Source organism: Saimiri boliviensis, chromosome 2 (genome assembly GCF_048565385.1).
Source record: "Saimiri boliviensis isolate mSaiBol1 chromosome 2, mSaiBol1.pri, whole genome shotgun sequence".
NCBI lineage: Eukaryota > Metazoa > Chordata > Mammalia > Primates > Cebidae > Saimiri > Saimiri boliviensis.
In genome coordinates this window covers 182,353,939-182,359,331 of record NC_133450.1, presented here as the reverse complement: position 1 = coordinate 182,359,331, position 5,393 = coordinate 182,353,939, and the positions used below count along the sequence as shown (strand labels likewise).

Genomic DNA, 5,393 nt, shown 5'->3' with positions numbered 1-5,393 from the left:
GGGAAATGGGGGTGGGACGGAGTGGTGGGGAGGTGAGAAGAGATAGCATGGGGAGAAATAACAGATACAGGTGAGGGGACGGAAGGCAGCAAACCACACTGCCATGTGTGTACCTATGCAACAATCTTGCATGTTCTTCACATGTACCCCAAAACCTAAAATGCAATTAAAAAAAAAAGTAACAACAACAAAAATCTTCACACCCCTTTCTAAGATTATACACGAAAATTAGAATGAAATACATTTTAGGCATAAATATAAGAACTCATATTTTCAAACTTCCAGACAAAAACATAGGTAAAGATAGTCCATACGCAGGGAGAATATGTTTGTAAATAACATATCTCATGAATAATTTATATTCAAAACATTTAAAGAACACTTACAACTTAGTAAGACAAACAACTTCAACAAGGAAATGGACAGAAGGTTTGAGAAGGCCTTTCACCATAGGTATACAAGTAGCTAATGTATATAAACGAAAAAGTGTTTCATATCATTCCTTAGTAAACAATGTACATTAAACTACAATGTAATAATGCTACACGCGTAAGATTTATAATAAAGAAGGCAATAGCAAGTACAAGTACTGGCTAGGATGTGAAGACATTGAAACCTTCATATATTATTGGCAGAGATGTAAAACTGCATAGTCACTGTGGCAAACGTTTTATTAGTTTTTTAAAGCAGGGTTTCCCAACCCACAGGCCATGGAGTAGTACTAGTATTTGGCTTGTTAGGAACCTGACTGCACAGCAGGAGGTGAGCAGTTGTCAAGATAGTATTACCACCTGAGCTCCACCACCTGTCAGATCAGTGGTGACTCTGGATTCTCATAAGTGGGAACCCTATTGTGAACTGTGCATGTGAGGGATCTAGGCTGCATGTTCCTTATGAGAATCTAATGCCTGATGATCTGAGGTGAAACAGTTTCATCCAAAAACCATCCCCCATTTGTACCTGCTCCATCAAATTTTGTGGAAGACAAATTTCCATGGAAAATTGTCTTCCACAAAACCAGTCCCTAGTGCCAAAACTATTGGAGACTGCAGCCTTAAAGTTAAACATAAATCTGTTCCATAACCCAGCAATTCTACTCCTAGTATTTTACCCAAGAGAAATAAAAATATATGTCCACACCTTGACTTGTAAATAAATATTCTTAGTAACATAATTCATGTCAGCTCAAATCTGGAAACAATCAAAATATTCATCAGTTATTGATTTAATAAGCAAAATGTTGTATACTTTACAATGAAATGTAAAGTAATAAAAAAGACGAAATAGTGAACCTCAAATAAGGAACCTCAAGAACATACTAGATTCAAAATATTTTGTATTGCGTAATTTAAATTACAGAAATATACAGAAAAGACAGAATATATATGCAGACTGAAAATAAGAACAAGGATGCCTAAGACTGAAATTAATTTAAAATGAATAATAGAAATTAATTTAAAATGGTATCAACATAATTTTTAGAATGATGGAATTATTGAAAAATTGGATTGCAGTGATGTAGTAAAATTTCACTAAAATTATTAAATTAGAAATGACACTGGCAGAATTTTATGAGGTATATTGTATCTCAATAAGCATAAATAATTTGCAAAAAGTGGTATGTGATTATTTTATGTCAGACATTATTGGAAGAAATGGACCACTAAAGTGGTTGAATATAAGGCTAAAGAGGAAGGCAAAAGACAAATTTTTAATGTCAGGTGCTATAACTGACTGATTTTGTACCCCCAAAATTCATATATGTAATCCTCATCTCCAGTGTTACAGGATTGGGCAGTGGGACTTTGGGGTGTAACTAGGTCATTAGAATGAAGCCCTCATTAATGAGATTAGCACCCCTTTAAGAGGACACAAGAGAGAGATGATCTCTCTCAAGGCTATGTGAGAATACATCAAGAAGGCAGTAATTCTGTGAGTAAGAGATAGGGATTCAACAGACATCAAGTCTGCTGGCACCTTGATCTTGTGCTTCCCAGCCTACAAAACTCTTAAGAAATACATTTTTGTTGTTTTAACCACCTAGTAAAATTTGCTTTATGCCCCAGATATGATTCTTTTATTTGTAAACACTCTAAGTGCACTCGAAAATGTGAAAATGCATTCACAGACTTCAGGTCTGTATTTTGTATCTGTCAAGAAGCTTAATTTAGTTAGTGAAAATGATTTTTACTTAAAAATGTTTATGGAAAAGTAAAACAAATAAAAAATCTATGATTCTCCCATTATACTTAAACTCTAGCTATTCCAACTGCCTAGTATGCCTTCCCCTACTAATATTTATCAAAATTTCCCTAGTCTTTTCTAACTCAATTTCCATCCCTTCTAGAAGGCTTTTTGTTTCCTCAGTTGGAATACTCTTTTAATTTTCTAAAGTCTGTAGAACTTTATTTATATCTTTATCAAATATTGTAGATATTTATGTGTCTAGTATTCACTTACAAGATTACAGCTTCCTGAAGTTATGGAATTGGAAGAAGTGATGTTTAATTCCCAGAAATCCTTGCCTTGAGTATGCCTCAAAAAAGATTTTTATGGTTGAATGACTGAATATAATACAAAAGACTCAGGTCTAAGATGGAGATCAATAATTCTACTTACATGTTTTACCCCATTTTTATAGTGTAGCCTCTTTTTTTTTCCTTTTTATTTTTTTAATAAAAGAATGTTTGTTTTGGGGAGGGAATGTCAACACAGTCCCCCACTACCACAAATCATGCAGTCAAGTTTCCCACATTTGGGGAAATCGCAGGGGTCAGCACAACCTGAGTGCAATGGATAAGCCTCACCCTGGGAAAACCACCTTTGTGACAATCTTATCTCCCCTGCCAGGTATAGTGTAGTCTTCTTATCCCCTTTTCTCATCTTGATAAGATATTAACTTTATTACTTAAAAACTGTTTCTGATTTATTGAATTCCCTTTTTGCCTTAATTAAATCACAGTTGTGTAACTCAACAATGTATGTCTGTGTATTTGAGTTGAAATGCCAGTAAAATAAACTAGAGAATATCGAACAGGTCGCATATAGGGATCCATGAGCCCCTCATGTTGGGTGCCAGAATGTAGGGAATCATGAGCCCAAAGTTGGGCACCAGAATGTAGGGAGCCAGCCCTATATCACCTATGAGTACCCTGTGTTTGGTGGCAACAAAGGAATGAGAAAAAGACAGATTAAGAGAGTTAGTTGGACTAGGGGGCCATCACTCATTACTTTGGAGGAGATAGTGAAGGCCCCAAACTCTGGTCATCCACACTATTTATTGGTTACAATCACTTCGATCTATAGGGTAGGGGTGGAGTGATGGTGGGGAGAGGGTGATGATGGAGTCAATCAGTGAGCCAGAACTGAATCAGTGAGATGGAATTGGTGTATCATTCTAAAGATTGGTATCAGTGGCGGTTGGGGAGTTTCACAAAACAAGAACATGTGCTTATCTTTAGCTTATTATCTATGTAAAGCTGATGAAATGCAGGCCTTACAAGGAGTCTACAAGTCTGGCTACATCATAATGCTACGAAAGGATTTACATCCTTAAGCACAATGTTTATGGTAACAGAGAATAGGTCATACCCTGCACTGGAACATGAGGCATGGAGAGGCCTTCCTCCTCAGAGGCCTCCTGTGACCTTCCACAGTTTGTTGTTCCTTGTTTATATGTTACTCATAATCAATTTATGTAGGCACTCTGTAAGTCTTTTCTCCTTTGCAGCTTATCCCAACAGTCACACAGCTTTGTAAAAAGACATATGTAAAGCTCTAAATGCTACAGCATTTTGTTAATGAATTTAAAGACCTAATGAGAAAATAAAATGGAACAAATGAATATATCGCCATGATAAAGTCTAAAAATGTAATGGAGATCGGTAGAGCAGAGAGACAGGACCTTTTTTACATAATTACAGGGGCTCACACACACCTTAGTTTTTAATCTAAGAAAATCTTTTAGGTAGCAAAACCCTGCTACCACAGTTAGATGAAGCCCATGCTTGAAAAATAGAATCTATTAGTTAAAATGCTAACATTAAAATCTGCCCTTTTCAATTTTTTTTAATCATTAGGAAATACTAAAGGAAAACAGTTCTGCATGAAAGTAAAGTGCACCTTAACTCAATAATTCATTTTATAATTAACTTATTGAAGTGGTTTAGAACATTTAAATCCTCAATTTTTTCCATTATGTTTTCATATTCCCTAGAATTTGAATAGGTATGCTGAGATTTTGAATTCCACACAACCTTTTGGCTGGAAATGTCATAAAGGGTGTTTAAGACCCCAATTATGCCAAGGAACCTTTATAATACTACACACTGAATATTTAGTCATTAATTCTGTGGCATCAAAGTACAACCTAGTGGAATTTTTATCTCTGCAAAGTGTACAAGAGCTGACAAAGCTGTAGCCTACCCATATTTAACATCATCTCACCAAAGCTCAACTCCATTTCAGTGGAACAAGGAAAATTTTCAGTCAAGGTTGAGATGTTAAAATTTCACCATTCCAAGCCAGATAATCCAAATGGGAAAACCTATAAAGTGTAGTTGGCCACACAAAACATAGCAATGAGAAAAGAAGAGCTCAAGAAACAAATAGGATCTGTGAACAAACTGTTACTCCAGGAAACATGGAAACAAATGAATACAAATAGGCGCCACTGCTCTGAAAGGCCCTGACTCTAGAAGCAGAGTTGAGGGAAATCTCATATAATTTAAAGCACTAAACCAATTGCTGAAGAGTGAAAATAAAACGTGTGTGTGTGTGTGTGTGTGTGTGTGTGTGTGTGTGTGTGTGTTTAAGATCATACGTTAATATGTGCAAATCAAAATTGGCCCATTTTGCTATCGAGCTTGCAATTTTCATTTTATCTTCAAAGTGTAAAAAGAACCATAGATACTATGTGTAATGGCCAACGTCAGACAATATGTTTTATTTATTTATTCAAACAGAAAATGTTGGAATTCATTTAGTACTTTCTATGTCTCTGATACTGACCTTGTTATTGTAACTAGATATATGGAAATTTAAAATGCACCTGCTGTCTTTTGGTAATGCAAAAGACAGGCATGTTTAACAGAGAATTATAAAACTACTGTGGATAATTTATATTTAAAAAATAGTTCTGAATCTAAATGCTTATCTCTGTGGAACATTCTTTTGTTAACTTACACACATATACTGATTTTGAGCTTTGAGTTTTTAAGTATAAAATCTACAGGAAACAATTATACAAAAGTAATCATTATATTTTTTTCAACATACTTGTCTCCTAACTACTACTGACATTCTCTTATCAATATTTACACAGTACCACATGAAACACTGTATAAGCAATACCACATGAAAAATTTACTTCATAATCAAAGTGCTATGAAAAT

General features: G+C 35.0%; 1 non-coding gene across 1 annotated transcript; it reads right to left on the bottom strand.

The window, feature by feature from the left end:
• Positions 1-2,694: 2,694 nt before the first annotated feature.
• Positions 2,695-2,859, bottom strand: LOC120366512 (U1 spliceosomal RNA). The gene has a single exon (XR_005581162.1). It is a non-coding gene; the product is annotated as a U1 spliceosomal RNA (small nuclear RNA).
• Between the last annotated feature and the right edge of the window lie 2,534 nt (positions 2,860-5,393).